General features: G+C 42.8%; 1 protein-coding gene and 1 non-coding gene across 6 annotated transcripts in view; both read left to right on the forward strand.

Annotated features, from left to right (window-relative positions):
- The window catches only part of CADM1 (cell adhesion molecule 1), a 320,245-nt gene that overhangs the window by 220,420 nt on the left and 81,342 nt on the right, over positions 1-18,483 (forward strand). The window lies entirely within an intron of this gene.
- On the forward strand, positions 834-910 carry TRNAI-AAU (transfer RNA isoleucine (anticodon AAU)). The gene is given in 2 exon segments: positions 834-870; positions 875-910. It is a non-coding gene; the product is annotated as a tRNA-Ile (tRNA).

Consider the following 18,483-nt stretch of genomic DNA (forward strand, 5'->3'; position numbering starts at 1 on the left):
AGACTAATTAAAGATGCATATCCACATGGAATATCACATCTCAGTGGATCTTTGGCAGCCAATCCAGACAGCACTTACAGTGTTTATGCCAAGCATTTTTCTAATTTAGCCAAGAATGGTATTAGGGAAACTTCTGAAAACTGCCTTGAAAATCCTTAGTCTCTTTATATTGTAGAGTGTCTCTTAAGAGTCTCCATCTCCAAGAAGTGCTTCTTCGAATAGAAAAGATTATAACCTGTGGTCACCTATAATGGGTACAAATATCCATCAATATAAAGGATGTAGTTGACTCAAGCTTGTCCAAAATCTTATACGTAGAAGAATTTCAATTTAATCGTTTGGCAACGGCTGTAATTATGTATTTTGACCCTTTGCTTCCCAGGAGGGCATCCATTTCTAACCTGACGTTTAGCCCAGTGAAGATGAAGCTGTACTAAGGACCTGTCTCTGGTGTTTAATCCAGCAGAGTGAATTAACACATCAGTCCCCAAACTTCCATCCTTCATCTCGGATGACTTCATACCCTTTGGTGGCTTGATCGTTTCTCACAAATGCTAATGAACAGTTCACTCTGACACTGCAGACAAACACAATCTGGTGGTTGTGTTCAGAAGTTTTTCATACTTGCTAATGAATAAAGTCCCAGTGGTTCCCAGGTAGCTGAGGTAAGCAGCGACTGAAGGTGTGTCCCCAAAATGATTTATTAACTGTGTCTTAAACCCAGAAAACAGGATTTTAGAGAAAGTGGGAGCATTTTTTTTTAATTCAAGGGTCAAAGTAAGGAGAATTATATTTTAAATAAAAAAACGTAATAATCTTAGATCGTGGAGTGGGGAAAGTATGGCTCAGTGGTAGAGCGTGTGCTTAATTAGCATGCACAAGGGCCTGGGTTCAATCCCCAGCACCTCCATTAAATAATAATAATAATAATAATAAAGTTTAAAAAATAGTAATCTTAGGTTGTACTCCATACTGAAGTTTTTTATTGGGAGTAGAGGTGAAAATAGGGAATATACATACAGGCAGATAAGAGGGTTTACCAGTTAGCAAAAGATGTATCGACATTTGTCTGCAAAGCCTTCTTTTAAATAAACTTTAGATTGGATCTTTACTGGGCCATCACCTACCCAGTCAGTAATGAGCTTCAAAGAGGCTACCCTTTCCAGTCCTTTAAAGGTTTTAGCCAATAAAGCAAATCCTGTAGATGCAGCAAGAATAAGGAGGAAATGTTCTGGAAGAAAAGGGGAGGGGGTGGCCCAGAACTTATGGCGAATAGATTAATATTTATAGACATCAGCATTGGTCTCTTACCAACATTTATAACTCCAACGGTGGCAGATTGAGGGCTGAATCAACATTTTTTCCCCCTCTGTAAAATAATAAATATGGTAAAGTAGCTCTCAGAACTGCCTTTATCATAGGGATAAATCAGGACAGTTTGTGTTGCAGGAGAGACTTAAAACTTATAAATATGTTGCCCTTTAGGCTACTATTCATCAAAGTGTCTGATATGAAATCTCGACTAAAGGCTTTGGCTATTGTGTGTCTGCGCATTCTCTTTCAGAAGTATAAACTGGAAAGAGCACTGTCATTTTGGTCACGCCAGCCTGCTGTGCTGCTTAAATGCATGTCCCTTTTGGGATGGGTTTGTGAAGGAAGTGGTGGGAGCTGACTCCAGTGCACTTTTACACAAATCCTCTTCGTCACCTAAACCTTCCTCGCAGAAGGCATAATTTCCAGCGGGAAAAAATACAGCACATAACTGCCAGACAAATGGCCTATTTCGATGCAGTCAACTTTCTTTCGAAGATACTAGAGCAGGGAAGTTGTGCTTAAAAGCCTCATAAAATCCAGAAGGACCTGACTTTCCTGCTGGGGGCTCCCATCCAAATGTGTGCCAGGGGGCCGGGGCACATCCACCGTGCGGGGCTCAGCGGGCCGGGCTGGTGACAGATGCTTGAAGTCACGTGACTGGAGAGGTAGACTTATTTGTGAAATCTCATGCGGCTTGGCAGTTCTGCATCTGAATTTCTTGGCTTCTGTGGTTTGGAGTCAGGATCGAGGCTCCAGCTCTTCCCTCTACGCCCCCCGGTGCCTTTAGACGTTGGATCGCATCTGGCGAGTGGAATCACCTGCCGTTGGGAGGCCGGCCCCCACAGAGTGTGTACTAAGCAGTTTTCCTTTCTGAATGTGCAGTACCGCGCCTGGTTTTCAAGGATAACTAATTGGGAGCATAAACCTCCCTTTGCCCTTGAATGGTTTGCAGTTTAGGAGACCTGAGGAACAGGAATGGAGGGCCTATGAGGAAGGCATCGAGGCGTGAGGCAGTGCGCTGATTCTGCCCACTTGGCTGAGGTTGTGGGGGTGGCGCTGCTGGTGTAGCGATGCCCTGGGGAGAAACGACAGACGCTCTCCGGTGTGTGGGTTGTTTCCGATGGTGGTTTGGGGGAATTTCGAGACTTGGGGAGCTCTCAGGTCGACGTTTCACTGGAGCACAGCGTGGGCCACTGGGTGCTTGAATGCCCCACGTCGAAGGTACTTAACCCGCCCTCGGAAGTCACACCATGCTCCATATGTCGCGAGTGGGGATGGTTATTCCTGGAACTCCAGTCTGGAAGCCCTGTTAAGGGAGAGAAGTACTTTGAACCGGGGAATCCAAAAATACCAGCCCCTCTGATGCCCAAATATCGTTCACCTCCTGCTCGTCAGTGCAGCCCACCAGAACGGGGCAGGGCGGTGATGTCATGTTCCACCTGCATGAGGGACCAGGAGGAGGACAGCTCTGCCGCCCCGCGTGTCCTGTCAAGGTGATTGCAGCTGGACTTGCCAAGTCAGATTTCTCGTCCTCTGTGCCGGTCAGGATGCCCAACCTTATCACCAGCAACCGACTCTAAAGAGGGGCTCAGGACCGCGAGAGCACAGGTTTTCTCTTTATCAGATGCCTTTAAAGCCGCTTCACAGCACATCCCCATGATTGCTAACACCATTATGAAGATTGACAGTTTCATCAAGAAAGCAAAGAAGAAAATGTGCAGACAATAAATGGAGGCCATGCCGGGCCCTGCTCCGGGTCCCCTCCAGAGTGCTTCTAGAGCTTGAGCTGGGGGCCGGGGTTCCTGTGCGCCTCGCAGCCCTGGGGCTCTTTTTTTTAACTGAGCCCAGAGCCTAGGGTCTTTGGTGGCTCCTTTCCTGGCAGTATGGGCCCTTATAAGACTAAGTGCGCACAGAGCTGAGAGAGAGACTGGTTTTATTGTGGTGGTGAGGATTTTTTCTTCACATGAAGAGTATGGTCTGAGAATAAGCCTCTAGCGTTTTCCAGCAACTTTTTCCACCTCCCAAGCTGAAATCCGTATCTCTAAGCCTGCCAGTATTTTAGTACAGGGACCAAACCAAGGGTACTGGAAGCTCAAATATAAAAATCAAGATCTTCAAAGGACATGTAGTATCTCTGAATAGTGAGCTGTCATCTACAGCCAATAATAACTCTAGGCACCAGCCCCTTACCCCTAGCCAGCTGCACCCACCAATCCGATGTGTGGGCTGTCACCTGCAAGGCCAGTGGTGTGAATGATTCCAGGCAAAGCCATCAACACCAGTGGCAAAACAATTCTTAGTAAAGACTTACTGGAGATGATTTTGTGAAACCATCGCAGAAGGGAGCAGCTATGTGACACGACCACTCCTCTGAGTTTGGTATGTATTAACGCTGTCTTCTCAGAAGTAAATAATCCTTTGCCTTACAAGACCAACCTTAGTTACTGCGTTTTGTTCCCCTGAGGTTTGAATTCAGCCCAGTGACCATGTCCTGAACACAATTCTGACTTCCTAGGGGGCAATTCCTAAATCTGACTTCTTTTGAAAGCGTTCTTCTCCAAGGTTAAACTGTCCACCCAGCTCTGTTGCCTTAGATCCATCACAGTCTTTAAAGGAATCAAAGGGGTTAATTGGTTTCTTCGGTAAGAAGACTTTTGCGGAAGAAAGCCATTTTCGGTTAGTTTGTGTAGTAGCCGGGGAAAGGTACCGAAAGGGGTGGGTCGTGTTTCTGTCAGGCAGATAACCTACATACGGCTTCCGAAATGTGTGATTGCCAGCCTGTGCTAAAATGGGAAGTGATTGTTTGATTTATCTCCTGCAATGGTATGGTATTCTCTTCTTAAGTGGCATTTCATTCGCAAGCCAGGCACTGTAAATTTGAACTGAATATGTAAGTAAATATCCCTCAAGGAGATAGCGTACTGGCTGGCCTCGGCTCAGACTGCACCGTTCAAAATGCAGCTCTTGGCTTTTGGAAAAGGCTCGGCACCTGAAATGCATTAGCTTCCGAGAGGGGGCATGGTGTACCAACCAGCCCGACCAGCTGAAGGTTAGTCTGGGCTGTAATTACGGAGAGTCACCTGCAAACAAAATAATATTTGGGTTATGTCACCTGCGTTCACCCTCAAGCACTTAAACTGGTCTTCAATCCATTGGAACTCTTTGCTTTGAACTTTCCTGTTTGGGTGCGTCGCCTTCGTGCAGGCAGCTTGATACCTTGTAGCTTTTCCCGTAGCATCTGCATGGCAGGGACAAAGACAGTGACAGTGTTTCATCAATTCCTAACAAGATTGCCTCTGTGCATAATTGTTAAACTAAAGGGCTGTCGATCCACTGATGTGGAACAGGCAAAGAGCTTAAAGAATGGAGAAAACCCATAATCGCGGAGTAACTCGTATTCTGATTTATTATTTATCACATCGTAGTTAGAACAATTTCCTACAGTTTTGTGTATTTTTAATATTATTTTGACATTGAATTTTCAATGCCTAATGCGAAGGCAGGTTTCAGGAACTTTTTAAACATTTATGTATTCAGGTAGTTAAGGGGGAAAATCCCTGTTTTATTAAGATACAAAATGCATGTTTATCAAAATTCATCTCAGATTCCATTTAGAAATAAAGCTGTCTTGGGTTTGAAAGAGCTTACCGAACTACAAAGGATGACAGATATTACTGACAGAACAAAGTTATGAATGATGAAAGAACCCAGGAAATGTTTATACTCATGTGGCTATAAATTAGCTAGTAGTAGAAGAAAGAGTGCTGTTTGAGGGTTTGCACAGAGCAGGCATTAAGTTGGTAAATATGGAAGATAATACACAGTGTAGGTCTTGGTTTGCTTCATCGGGAGGTAGCGAAACTCCTCTTTGGTCCAGCCTTGTGGGGCTGGGAGTGTGACCCCATCACCCCCACTGGGCTTCACTGACTGATGGATGCAGACGGAGCAGCCAAGATGACGGGCTGGTTCTCTCACCTCCTAGACATGACTAACAGGAGGCCGTCACAGAGGAGAGTAGCATAGTAAGCCTTGTGCAGAGATGCTAGCTGAGAACCAGAAAAACTGGGAGTTGTACATGGAAGTGACGGTTCAGAAATGTTACATTTTGCTGCTATGAACAGCATGTGTCAGAGCCGCTCCAAAGGGTTGTTGCCTGATAGTAAGGCACAGCTGACTAATGCTGTTTATGTTAAGCACAGTAACTGATTCCCTGGGAAAACCAGCGCACCCAGGCGCTCTGCACATCCCCCTGGCTGATGCTCACGGCGCACCAGAGGTTGGCGGGTGGAAGCCACCCGTCTACACCTGTGTGTCTCATCTCTCGCCACGGTGCCGCTCAAACTTCAGGAGGTGTCAGAATCGCCTGGAAGCTTATTGAAACAGATTGCCAGGCCCCACCCCTAAAGCTGACTGATGGAGGAGGTCTGAAAGGAGGCGTGAGAATTTGATTTCTAACAACCCTTCCTCGTGATGTGAGACTGTGGTCCAGGGAACCACAATTTAAGGACACTGTCCTGCAAGTTGAGTTATATGCTTCCCAAGAATCAACTTCACTGCTTCTCAAACCACTTGAAAGAAGAGCCTTGGGCTTTTCGCCAAGAGGCTGGTCAGTGAAAGTGCGGCTCTATGTTTTCAATTAAAAGCATGTATTTTTCTCTGCGCATTCTTTCACCATGTCATGTGTTTGATTGATCAATGAACTGCTGGCCCCAAATACATCTGATAAGACAAGCTGTACTCTAGGCGGAGCACTTGTGCTTATGACCCGGGGAGGGAGAGTCAATGGTGGAGATGACAAAATCTTTTCCATATTTTTCTGAGGGAGGAGTGCCGGGGCACGTAAGAACGTAAGAAATACATACAGAAAAGTGTTTTCCTTTCCTTATGGAGAGAAGCAGCTCAGTGGCTACTGTGAGGACGTGATGAAACTGTAGGAACTAAAATACATATAACAGAGGGAATGTACCAGCCACTGTGCCCAGATTTGGTAGACGGAGAGGCCCGGGAAAATTAAGAGCCCCAGGCACTGTCCTAGGTGCTGGAGAAGGAGCCGTGAACAAAACATGCAGCTTCCTTCCCACATGGAGGTTAGAATCACCTTTTCTTTTTCTTATGAGAGGATGGGGGTATAGCTCAGTGGTAGAGCACATGCTTAGCAGACATGAGGTTCTGGGTTCAATCCCCCATGCCTCCATTTAAAAAAAATTTTTTTAAAGATCTCTTTTTCTTATGAGAAAAGATGAAATTTCAGTATTGGTATTGAATTCCTAAAAACAGGAGGATATTAGGATTCCTCAGTTTTAAAAACTGGCAGGACATTGTTGTCCAGATAAAGAAGAGGCAGTCTAGTCTACTTCAAGTGCAAACAGTCTACTGAATGCCGTGCATTTTTCCAAATGCTGGCTGGCTTTTCACTGCGAATACAATGGTTTACAAGTATCCATCTCCTTCCTGAGCGATGGAGAGCTACAACCATTTGCTTACTCCTCCATGGCATTCCCGTTTGGTAGCCAAGGTCACCCCACTTGCAGCTTAGCCTCGATTTTTTTAGGCATGAAACTGAGGCTAGTAAGAGAAATCATCATTATCATACAATCTCTGGTGTTTACTGAACCTTTATCATGGCAGGCCCTGGACATAGTCGTCCTCCCATTTAATATTCACATCAGTCTTCCGTGACGGTTCTTAATAGTTCCATTTTTGTGGATGACAAAGTGGAGACTGAGGTGAAATAACTTATTCAAGGTCACAGAGCTTCAGGAGGGGAAACAGGATTTGAGCCTCGGTCCCTCTGACTTCACCGTGACCACAAGTATTCTTGGACAGGAGCTTTCACTGTGTGTGTGGGACAGTTAGGTCTCCTAAACAAGCACTCTGATCAGCTTTTCCCGTGGTCTTGAGCTAGGGCACACCTGTCCTTGGTCACTGCAATAGGTGACAGGGATGGAGGTGACTATTTTAGAACCAAATGTGCCATCTATTAGCCCATAGAACGGGAGTCATTTTTGAATGTTTGTTTTTTCTAATTGTGTGTTAAGTAAAGTGATTGGACAAACAGTCCTCTCCCGCCCCGCTAATCTGCTATAAATCAACCTTCAGATGTTAATAAAACAAGTCAAGACAGACAAAGGAAGTGTCATTTGTATTTTAAACTCCCAATTCATCAGGGTCCCCTCCTTTAGATCTTCTGTGAGAGTGTCCTTGGTCTTAATGTGGCTGGAAGATAAAATGCAGATAAAAGAGCCATTGTCTCAGAAGAGCATTAATAAAAAATGAATGTTGTATCCTAATTGAGTAGTATTTAAACATACGGGGGTGGAGGCTGCATTCTGCAGGCAGCATCCTAGTCTCTGAGAATTTGACTCACCATCTCATCTTCCTCCTCTCATTTCTGGGCCCTTAACCACCCCGGTACCTTGTAAGAATGTAAATGGTCGGTCGCACCGGAATTAGAAGAGGTCTATATAAACACAGTAATACAGCAGATTCCCCGATCTCTTGCTATCATCCTTATTTTAAAGCAGTGTGTTCTTCCTCTCTTTTATCTTTTTCTGACATCTTGTTTCCAAAATGTTGTCCAACTGATGCTTTTTCTGTTCTAGCCTTCTCATGGTTTGTCAGTTTCCAATGGTTCCCAGTAACTTAGTTTTAAGTTCTCCCTAAGTCTGTTAGGGAAAGAGCGCCCAGTGGCCAAGGCGGAACAATTTGAACAATAATATTAATCACACCAGTATGGAGTTAAAACCAAAGAACAGAATAAGCATCCATTTGAGTCCATACTAATATAAATAAATGACTGAGTAAATAAATAAATGAATAATTAAGAGAAAAGGGAAAACTCTTCTTACGCACAAGAACTTCAATTAAAGGAGTGGGAGAAATCAAAACTTAGCCCTTGAACACCAGAGTGGCAGGATCCGCCAATGACTGTGAAATTAATGAGCAAAGGTTGAAGAAGAAAACAGGGAAGTTGCATAGCCTCAAAGTGTCTCCCCACCAAATATTTATTAATCGTACTGGTGATTTGAACATACACACGTGTCCACAGATTCTTTCGAATTCCTCTCTCCAGGAACGTGGGCTGGACTTTAGTGATTCCAGTCCTAACAAACAGAAAGGGAGAGTGGCCATTTTCCAGAGGTGAAAGCTGGCATACGTCACCTTAACCAGGTGACCGAGGTTAACATCACCAGTGGAAACTGTCATGTCGACTCTGATATGATGTGAGGAAAAAGGCGCGTGATCTCTGTAATAGTCATTCCCCAGCTGCGTGATCTCAATTCCTTTATGGAAAAGCATCAGTCAAACCCATATGGAGGAGGGGGAGGGTATAGCCCAGTGGTTGCATAGCATGCACGAGGTCCTGGGTTCAATCCCCAGTACCTCCATTAATGAACAAACCAACCAACTTAATTACTTCCCTCATAACCCCCCCCAAAAAAAACTTAAATGGAAGGACATTCTACAAAATAACTGACCAGTACCCTCCACACTGTCGAGGTGATGCAGTGGTAACTGGACAATGTTAATTTCTTAGTTTTGGTAATTGTGCCATGTTTAAGTTAAGATGTTCAGGTTAGGGGACGCTAGATGAGGAGTTTATGAGAACTCTGTACTATTTTTTGCAAGTGTTCTTTAAGTCTTAAAGCATTTCTAAGTAAAATGTTAAAAAAATAGACACTTGAAGGGCACAGAAACTTAAGGTATAGAAACGATCAAATGAATCATCTTTTATTCTCTAGTTTATTCATTCATTCACTCGACAAATTTCTGCTACCGGACACTGTATGGAGTCCCGAGGCTGTGATGCTGTAAAAGATACGCACATGCTCTTCCTCTGCAGAGCTTAGTATGGTGCCTTGTTCAAAGGAAACACGTGGTCATCACTTGATTCTGTTAGTGTCACTGCTTAGTGGGGCATGTGGAGGTTTAAACACGTGCTGAAATCGGACACGTGGGGCACTTATGGGAGCCCATAGAAGTGGCACTTAACCCAGTTGTGAAAGACCATAAGGGTTCCCTGAACCCTCTTTGATTATGAGTAAACCCATTGTTTAGTCTTTCATTTAACGTGGGATCGGTATCTGCTCTAGGAGTGACATACTTATGACCTAAATCGTGAAGCTGGTTTCATCTTCTTAGATTCTGAATGCCTTAAAAGTAAGAATAGTGCTGTAAGGTTTTTTGTGTGCCTCAGATCCTGAGGGATGCTTACAGACTTTTTGTGTGGGGTTGAAGGGTCCTCAGATCCTTTTGGGTTGGAATCAGTATTATTTTGAGTTATATTTAGCAACAAAAAAAATATGTAACATAAAGTATGTAGGTGCTTCTGTGAATTTTAAAAAAAAATTGAATAGTAAAAATATATTGGAGTGCATGAAACTTTTGATGTTAAAAAGATGCTATTGATATATGCTGAAATCAGGACAAATATATATGCAAAAGCATTTTCATTGCAGCATTTGTTAGAATCATAAAACTTAGACACCCTCCAAATATATAACAAGGGCAGGATGTCTAAATGACTTTTCTGGTATACTTATATGATGTACCATAATACGATAATTAAGAATTTTATACACACACACACACACACACACACACACACACCCCTATTTTGGAAAGGAAAAGAGTACACTAAAATATTAGTAATAATTATCCAAGAGTTGTGGGATTTTTTTTGTTTATACTTTTTTATTTTACTTTGTCTCCCATAAATATATAAAATTTTTATAATTAGAATAAAAGTTAAATTTTTGAGAAGGGTATTAATTCTTAAAAGTAGTCATGTAGAGGTCCCAACACACAAAATGTTTCCAGAGCGTCTATAACTACCATTTGGTTTTCTTAATATGTTGAGCTACCAGCATCTAAAAAATTTAAACATTGGGCTTTTTATCTTCATTTTCGCCCAGACAAAGACTCTTTCTATTGAAAGATGGATAGAGAAAAGAGTTTGTGAACCTACCGTATGTCTTTAGATATATTTAGCCCTTGCCTCCAAAGAACTCAAATATCCTACTGATCTTGGTAGTGTGTTAAAATTTTTGCCCTCAGCTCCCAGGGTCTGTGACAAGGGTCACCAGGAATGGCGCTGGACCCAGGGACTGCTTCTGAGTTAAATGGCTCAAGTCTTTAACAGACAGTTGAGATCCAAAGCCAGGTTCTGGATTAAGTAGGGGAACAAAACTGGTGACACGGTACATGCGGGAGTTCTCTCTTTGACCTGTTCACAGGCCTTTCATTGAGCCTTGTTTACCATGCTTTTCTTGTGGTTTGTGACAGATAAGAACTATATTGATTCCCAGCATCTGCTGGCAGTAACCTTTGAAAGGGCAAGCGATGCATCACCACAGAATTTTATCTATCAATATCGGAGTCATAGAAAGACAGGGATGACATCTAATCACAACACTGCTGGCAGATCATAAATCTGAGCTGAATGCTACCAGTAATGGGCAGTAGAAAAGGGACACGGATTAACACTCAGATCAAGTCAAGGGGGACATTTAGATGGAAAGGACAAGGTTTGGCCATGGGAAAAGTCCTAATGGGAATGGTCATCCTCAAAGTTAAGTTTCTTGCCTAAATGTATAGAGCTATTAATTGGTAAAGCCACTCTCTAAGCCTCAGTTTTCTCACCTATGAAATGGGCACAGTGAACATTTCAATAAGATTATGTGTGCCAGTTCTCAAAGTGTGTCCCCTGGATATCAACATCACCTGGGAATTTACTCAGAATGCAGATCCTTGGGCCCCACCCCAGACCTGCCAAATTAAAACCCCAAATTTGGGGCCCAGCACACAAGCCCTCCAGGTGATTCTGGTGCATGCCAAAAAAAGTTGAGACCCACAGGTGTGGCAGAACAACCAACACAGTGGCTGGCACAGAGCTAGGCTTCAAAGAAGCAGCATTTAATTGATGGTTTATTATTATTAATATTGTTTAGTTCTACCTTGTATATTAATAACGTATTTTGCTTACAAATTCCATAGTCCTGAGACTTTTTTTTTTTGACTCATAGAGGAATTAGTAGGAAAAAGAAACATTTTTTGACAGATAAAACATTTTTGATATATAAACCATGTCATAGGACTGGATATATAATTCCTATTCTCCCTCTGAATCGCAAGACAGTTCTAAAGGTCACCATCCTAATGTGTGCTTTTGGACATATTAGTGCTTTTGACAAGTCGAGAAGCTTCCAGCTTGGACAGTGAATAGTGCTACAATTTAATAACATAAATGGAGTCTGTCTGCTTCTGCAGAGAAACGGCCTTCCTTAGGGCCTGGAATATATAGCCCCTTCTGCTGTAACACTCACAGTATTTTTAATCATTTCATGTTTTTATTATATCCCAAGTACAAGGTGCTGCAAAGAGTCCCTGGTGCTGGCAGCCACTCAAAAATGGACAACTCTGAAAACTGAATAGAGCAGCAAGTAGCCCATTAGAGATTTTCTTTTTTCTTTTTCTTTATTAAAAAAAAAAACTTTTTTAAAAAGGAAAAACTCCCTTATAATGTCGGGAGGGTTGCTTTTGGCATCTTATCCATGAAAAGTAGTAGTAATAAAGTTCCCCCATTGTTGGTCTTTTCTCTGCCAAAATGATGGCTGGGCACAACTGTGGGGGTTTAACTGAGTTTCCATGGAGTACGTAATTCACACTCTAAATGTGACAAGCCCGACTGCCCGTAAACCTAACGACTTTTTTAAGAGGCCAAAATTCAGAACATTATTCTCTCTGAAACTGCACTTTGGTAAGCCAGCAGAAAACCGTTCAGAGATCTGCTTCCATGGCAGGAAAGTCAGCTGGGTTTGCCAGGGATAAAGATGCTGAAAGCTTTCGTGTAAGAACACATTTGTTAGAGGAATGAAGGGCAAACCAATTGCAGTTGCCGTACGTTAAGGAACAGACACTAGGTCAGCACAATGACTATTGAGCCGGTCCACCCTCTCTTCCCCCCCAAACCCCTCCAAAATTATAAATGTTTATTGGGACACTCACGCAACAGTTGAAATTCTAGGTATATAAAGTTTCCAAGTGACAGGGAAGAACCTCCCCAAGCTGAGGTTCTTACTCTTAGGTGAAACCTTTGCTTCTTTGCTTTCAAGGTCAGTGGCATTTTCCCGTGTGAGCAGCTGCTCAGGATGCTCTTAGCCTGCATCCAGAAGGCAAGGAACAATCACTCCGGCAGCCGAAAACAAGGCCCGCGGTCCAGGCTGGTCCATGGATGTTCATTAAGAGGCCGTGTAAAAGTGAAACTCCTTTTACGTTTTCTTCCCCTGAGCATCCTACGAGACTCTTTCTGAACCTGCTTCTTTCTGCCTTCAGCTTAACACTCTTATTATTTCCCTGAAACTTCTCTTTATCTCATTACCTACATTTTTTGCAGCAAATTTCATCTACTAGACACAGAGTGAAAAGGCTCACTGTAATGGAGAGTGTAGCTTTTGTCCCCCTCCCTTCAGATCAGATAGCTGAATTTCATCATTTTCATAACAAATCTCACCAGCCTCCTTTCGGTTTCTATCTTGGACCACGTGCTTTATTTCCCTATTTCTTGTTTTGTCTTCACTGGCTCAGAGCACACTAGCATAAAACATAAAGTAGTGATAAAACCAAAGAAATAAAAATTAACCAGGGTGCAGCGTGCGAACTGACAAACCCACTAAGTGTGGGAGTGATGGCTGAAGGCAGAATAATCTATGTGTTTCGGTTGCAGCCAGTGGCTGCTTTGGGAGAGGATTTTTCATTTGTGTCATGGTGGTTCTGTGAAACCTGAGGAAAATCTGAGATTCTAGTTCCTATTGACTTCATGAATGATCCATATCAATTTATCATCGTGCAAACTTGAATTTTTAAAAGTCAGTTTTTACACACGGAGAAGTCATTGAAGCCCTGTTTCTCCCAGGAGACAGGCTTCACTTGGTGATGGGGATTCATGCTCTTCTTCATCCCATGACTCACTGATTCATCAGTTTCCTTGAAACCATTTGTGCAGGAAGACACTTCTTTCTGTGATCTTCCTTGGTGAAGCCATCGGTCTTCTGTTTACGTTCACAATCGAATGACTGTACTCAAGACCAGAGCGTCTCCAACCCTAATGCACATATGGTTGATCCGAGTCTCTTGTTAAAATACAGTTTCTGACTCATTCGGTCTGGTGTGATTTGAGATTCTGCATTTTAAAATCTCCCAGGGATGTTCAAAACTACCGGTCGACCACACTGAATAGCAAGGCTCTAGTCGGAGTCGGGGTAGGGGTGGGAGGACACCCAGGTTTTCTGATTATATTTTTGGTACAAGTGAGTGCTACGGAAACCCATCTCAGTGGCGAACAACAGCAGTGATGAGAGTGTATTGTGATCTGCCTTCCAACTCTTTTAGAACTTAGTTCTTTGCTGGTCTTGGGCCACTAGCACTGACTGGGGTTGAACAGAGAGGACTGAGGGGCACCCACGGCCCCCTTTACAGAACTGAAATCCATTTGATGTGCTTCACCTGGAAGTGCTCCCCACTCCTCCGCACTCTCCCTCCTCCCACCCAGAGCTCTGCCATGCAGCTCCCCACCCCGGATTCCCTTACCTGGCTCTTATCAGCAAGGAGTACTTGGTAGCTGAAGTCTCTTAACTGATCTTCTTGGCTCCAGCCCTTTCCCACCTCCAGCCTCCCCTCCCTCTCCACACAGACAGTATCTTTCAAAACACAGGTGTGATCATATCACTCCCTGGATTAAAATCACTTAATGGCTCCCTATTAATTACAAGACAAAGTGCAAATTCCCTGGCCTGGCATACAGTGTCCTTCAGTATCGGGACCTAACAACCTTTCTAGAAAGCATCCCTCCCTGGCACCCTTCCAAGCATATCACACTCTTTCCTTGGTTCTAAACATGCCATGATCCTTCTTTCAAATTTCTCCTCTTCCTCCTCTCTGGAATCCACACCCCGACCCCGACTGAGTTGTTCCTGCCTCCTCCTTGTTCTCAGAGTGCACTTGCATACTTGTGACTGAAAAAGTCTTACCACCTTGTGTCCTTGGACTTACCTGTGTCTGTCTCCCACACAGCGTCAGGAACTTCGTGAAGCAGGGCTGTTTGCTCCATGGACCACTGTAGGCACAGGACTAGGTCCTATTTCTTTTCGAGAGCCTTGTGAAAATGTTTGAGCCATGGACAGGAAAATGATAGGCTTCAGAATACAACATATAATTGGAATTAACCATTTCAAATGCAATTATGAAAATTCTTGACACTTTAAATTCACAATTATATTTTATGTGGGATATGGGTACAACTTAATATGGTTGACATTAAGAGACTTCTTGTCTCCAAAAATGAGGGTACCTAAGTGTGATGGTCTTCAAACAGCTCTTCATTTAGTAACTCCATTGAACAAGCATTTATTGAATTGTTGCTCTATAAACTGACACTGAATTATGCTTTGGGAATACAAAGATGAAGAAGATAGTATGACTGTTCTCAAGGAGCTAAAATAATCATAATAATATTAGTAAGTAGCAGGGGCACACAACCTCTGTCGACGTTCATGCAGTACAGATACACTGATCATCCCATTTGGTACTGAGAGTAACTTGGTAAGAGAGGTAGTTTTACATCCATTTTACATGTGTAAAACCTGAGGCTTAGCGAGCTTCAGTAGCTTTTCCAAGGTTTAGCCAATAACTGGCAGTGCTAGCATTTGAACCTAGATCAAAATTTTTAAAAAAGAAGAGAAAGGAAACAACTCTGTGAACGAATGATCAGAAAACTATCTGTGATAAGTGCCGAGACTAAGCCAATTACAATGGGTCATGAGCCAGAAGTCTAGGAACGTGGGGCGGCATCAGAGACAGCTAAGGACTCCTAGCTGGAGCCTGCAGGGTCCTCCGCGGTCAGTTTTCCTGCTTTTATACATAGCTTGGTAATGGGTGGGTTTGCTCAAATAATAATAATGTCAGACATTAATGTCAAGGATAAACTAGTGTCAGTCAACTTGTTACTGATTTGCTTCCTGCATTCAAAGGTATATTTTTACTGAAGAATATCTATTAGTGTCAAAGTATAATTGTCCAACTAAGCCAAATATCATTAGTTAAGTTTTGTCTGTGCACTTTTCTTTCGTCCTGTGTCAGATGAAGAGGGAAATTACACCCACTTCAGGCCACAGAAACCTGACCAAGTGACACTTGGAGGGTTGGAGAACTCAGGTTTATTACTCCATATGCAAATGAGGTGTCAGAAATGGGCCAATCAGGAGTGAACTTTCAGGAACCAATGGAATTTTAGAGATAAATGCAAATGAGGTGTTAAAAATGGACCAATCAAGAGTAAGTTTTGGGGAACCAGTGTAATTTTAGGGGTAAGTTTTGTTTTCCTGGAAGCAAACCATTTTATAGAGGCACAAAAGCGGGAAGGCAATGACCCTGCCTGGGAGATCTTGCTGGTCCCTTTGTGGGGTTTGCCCCTTCAACAGGACACACCCTTCAGTGAAGGTTAGGATTCCAGAGACCTCAAACATTCTGGATTAGTAAACAGGAAAGGTCTTAGCAATAAAGGACAGCGTTACCTTCCCGAAGTGACAGCCAGCATTGGAGGGAAGCAGCGAGGACACAGGTTGGGATTGTTTAGAAAAGGGCCACACAGTCTACCTACAGCACTGACTCACAGGCCCTTTCGTACGCAGCAGGATTGGACAAAGAAAGTGGGAAGTCAGCAAGCTCTGTGGAAATTGTTTTTGTTTCACTTCATTTCGTTTTAATTTGGGCCTTCAGGGAGAGAGGCTGTGATATGAAAGCTCACTTTGGTGGAACATTGTATTTGATAGCTGGGCATCCGAGGTGCTGCCTGTCGAGGTTTCCTGGAGAGGATGTTGTGGCTTACATGGCTCACCTCACCCTGCTTACGTGATTCCTCGCAGCCTTAGAACGTGGAGATTGTTCCCTGAACCACTTATGCCCGTCTAATTAAAAGGAGGGAAACCAGAAAATAAGTCATGTTTTGAATGCTGTAGATGGAACCTAATTTCAGATGTCCACGCCTCTGCCTACAGCTGCTATATTCACCTTATACTTGTCATACTTACGATGATTTTTAGTTTGCAATTTAACGAAAGTGATGAAGATGCTTTAATTTACACTGTACTTTTTCAGTTAGCCTTAGGATGAAAAGAATAATAGCGAAAGCTCTGAAATTGGGGGTGAAAAATGAAAAAAAAAATTCCAGCAGACTGTGGAAGCACAGTAGAAGTTTCTGGTAATACAGACAGGCTGCATGTAAATAGTGAGGATACTAATGGGAGACTTGGAGGAGGAGATCCTAGCCCTTATTAGCATTTTTGGAGCCGAGAAAATACTGTTACATTGCATTTCCTCACTTGATTCTCAGGATAACCCCAGAAGAGAGATACCATTTACCCTTTTTAAAATACGAAAACAGATTCAGAGTTCTGCCCGGTTTCACCACCAGTAAGCTCAGAATTGCAGCACAAATTCCTGATTTCAAAGTCTTATGGTCTCATTTCCTTTAGATGCCCTCTTAACGACTGAAAATAAGGCACAAGTAACGTCCTTACCACTCGTCTCTAATTTCAATGATGATTAATCAGCAACTAACCAAGTTATTTTCATAAGGGCACCTCTTTGGATAGTTCAGTGCGTACCTGACTGATGCAGGCTTTGCACTGGGGACTCGGCCATCAGGAAAGGGGAATCTGGAATCTCCTCTGGCCACCTTCCATATGCAATTCTTTCATCAAACCCTGGCTTACGAGGAGCTTTCTGATGCATATATTTCTTCCCAGAACTTAGCCCTGACCAGCAACTCAAGAGCCCAGAGGTTAAAAAACCACCACTTGCTTTGTGACTGACGGGTGAGAGAGGGTATAACTCACCAATAAGAGCCTTAGTCGCAGAACCCAATTTTCCACCTAAGAAATTGTCATTTCATAAAATAGTCCAAAGCTACTAGGTTTTCTGGTAGGAGATGTAAGTTGAATGTTGCCACATTATTCAGCATGATGATTATCATGGATTTACAGTTGTTTCTTGAACAAACCACATTACACACACTCGGAACACCCTAGAATAAGAATATGAAACACCTGTCCCCTCCCGCTTCCCCGTTTTCTGTTTGCGCAGTAATGTCAGTTGAAGCTGACATTCACTCTGAGTCCGTATCTGATGTGTTCCAACTGATATCCTTCCTTGCTTGTCCTGTCGGCTCTAAGCTTTAAATTTGGAAGGTTTTCAATGGCTCTCGTTGGCAGGAAAAATGAACGAGGAGATGTCGAGAGAGAGACGGCTGTTACAGCCAAATTTCAGTCACATAGATTGTCAATACTAATGAATGCCCTTGAAGCAGAGACTGCATGCCTGAGGTTGGAGTTGAACTGCCTTTTGAGTCAGGATCATTCGGCAGAACAGACATCCTCTCTCTCTGTACTAAAGGCCCAGTGTTCAGACTCTGGTCATAGAGCTAATTTTACCACTGTCACATATTGGAACGTGCTGATTGCTGATAGGCTCCAGATGCCTTATCTGCTGAGGGTATTATTTTAGTTTTATTCCTGAATCATATAAATGAGATACAGTAGATTCTTCCCCACCGCTCTTTCAGCATCGTAAGATAAAGCTTCACTAGCATTATATAATTATGAATAGCACCAGAGTTAGACGGAGGCTTGGATACTGTTTCCAGCCACTTATTTAACCTCTCTGAATCTCAGTTTCCCCATCTGTATAATGGGGATGATAATAAGGTATTGAGCCACGTAGGATTGTTGGGAAGATTAAAATAAGATGATAAAAAATAAAGCATAGAGCTGGGCACATAGAAAACATTTTAAAAGTGTATTAGGTATTGTTATTATGCAGGTAATTATATTAATGCCCCCTCCAGAAATAGTGGGGAGTTTTCTTGATATTTAAAAAATCAAAATAATAATGAACACTTTAAAAAAGAAGTAATTTGTTTCTTTTGCATCCAGCCATGGAAAAAAAGCAATCACTTCCCCTTTCTTCTCTGTAGTCATTATTGTTACATGTTATATATAGCCTTGTGATTTTAAATGTCTTACATGAATCGTTAATCTTTTAGCACCCTGAAGGTAAATGTAAAGAAAAAAAATCAGCATTTAGTGAGTTGAAGCAAAAAAAATGACCCAAGTT

This window comes from Vicugna pacos, chromosome 33 (assembly GCF_048564905.1).
Source record: "Vicugna pacos chromosome 33, VicPac4, whole genome shotgun sequence".
NCBI classification, from domain to species: Eukaryota; Metazoa; Chordata; class Mammalia; order Artiodactyla; family Camelidae; genus Vicugna; species Vicugna pacos.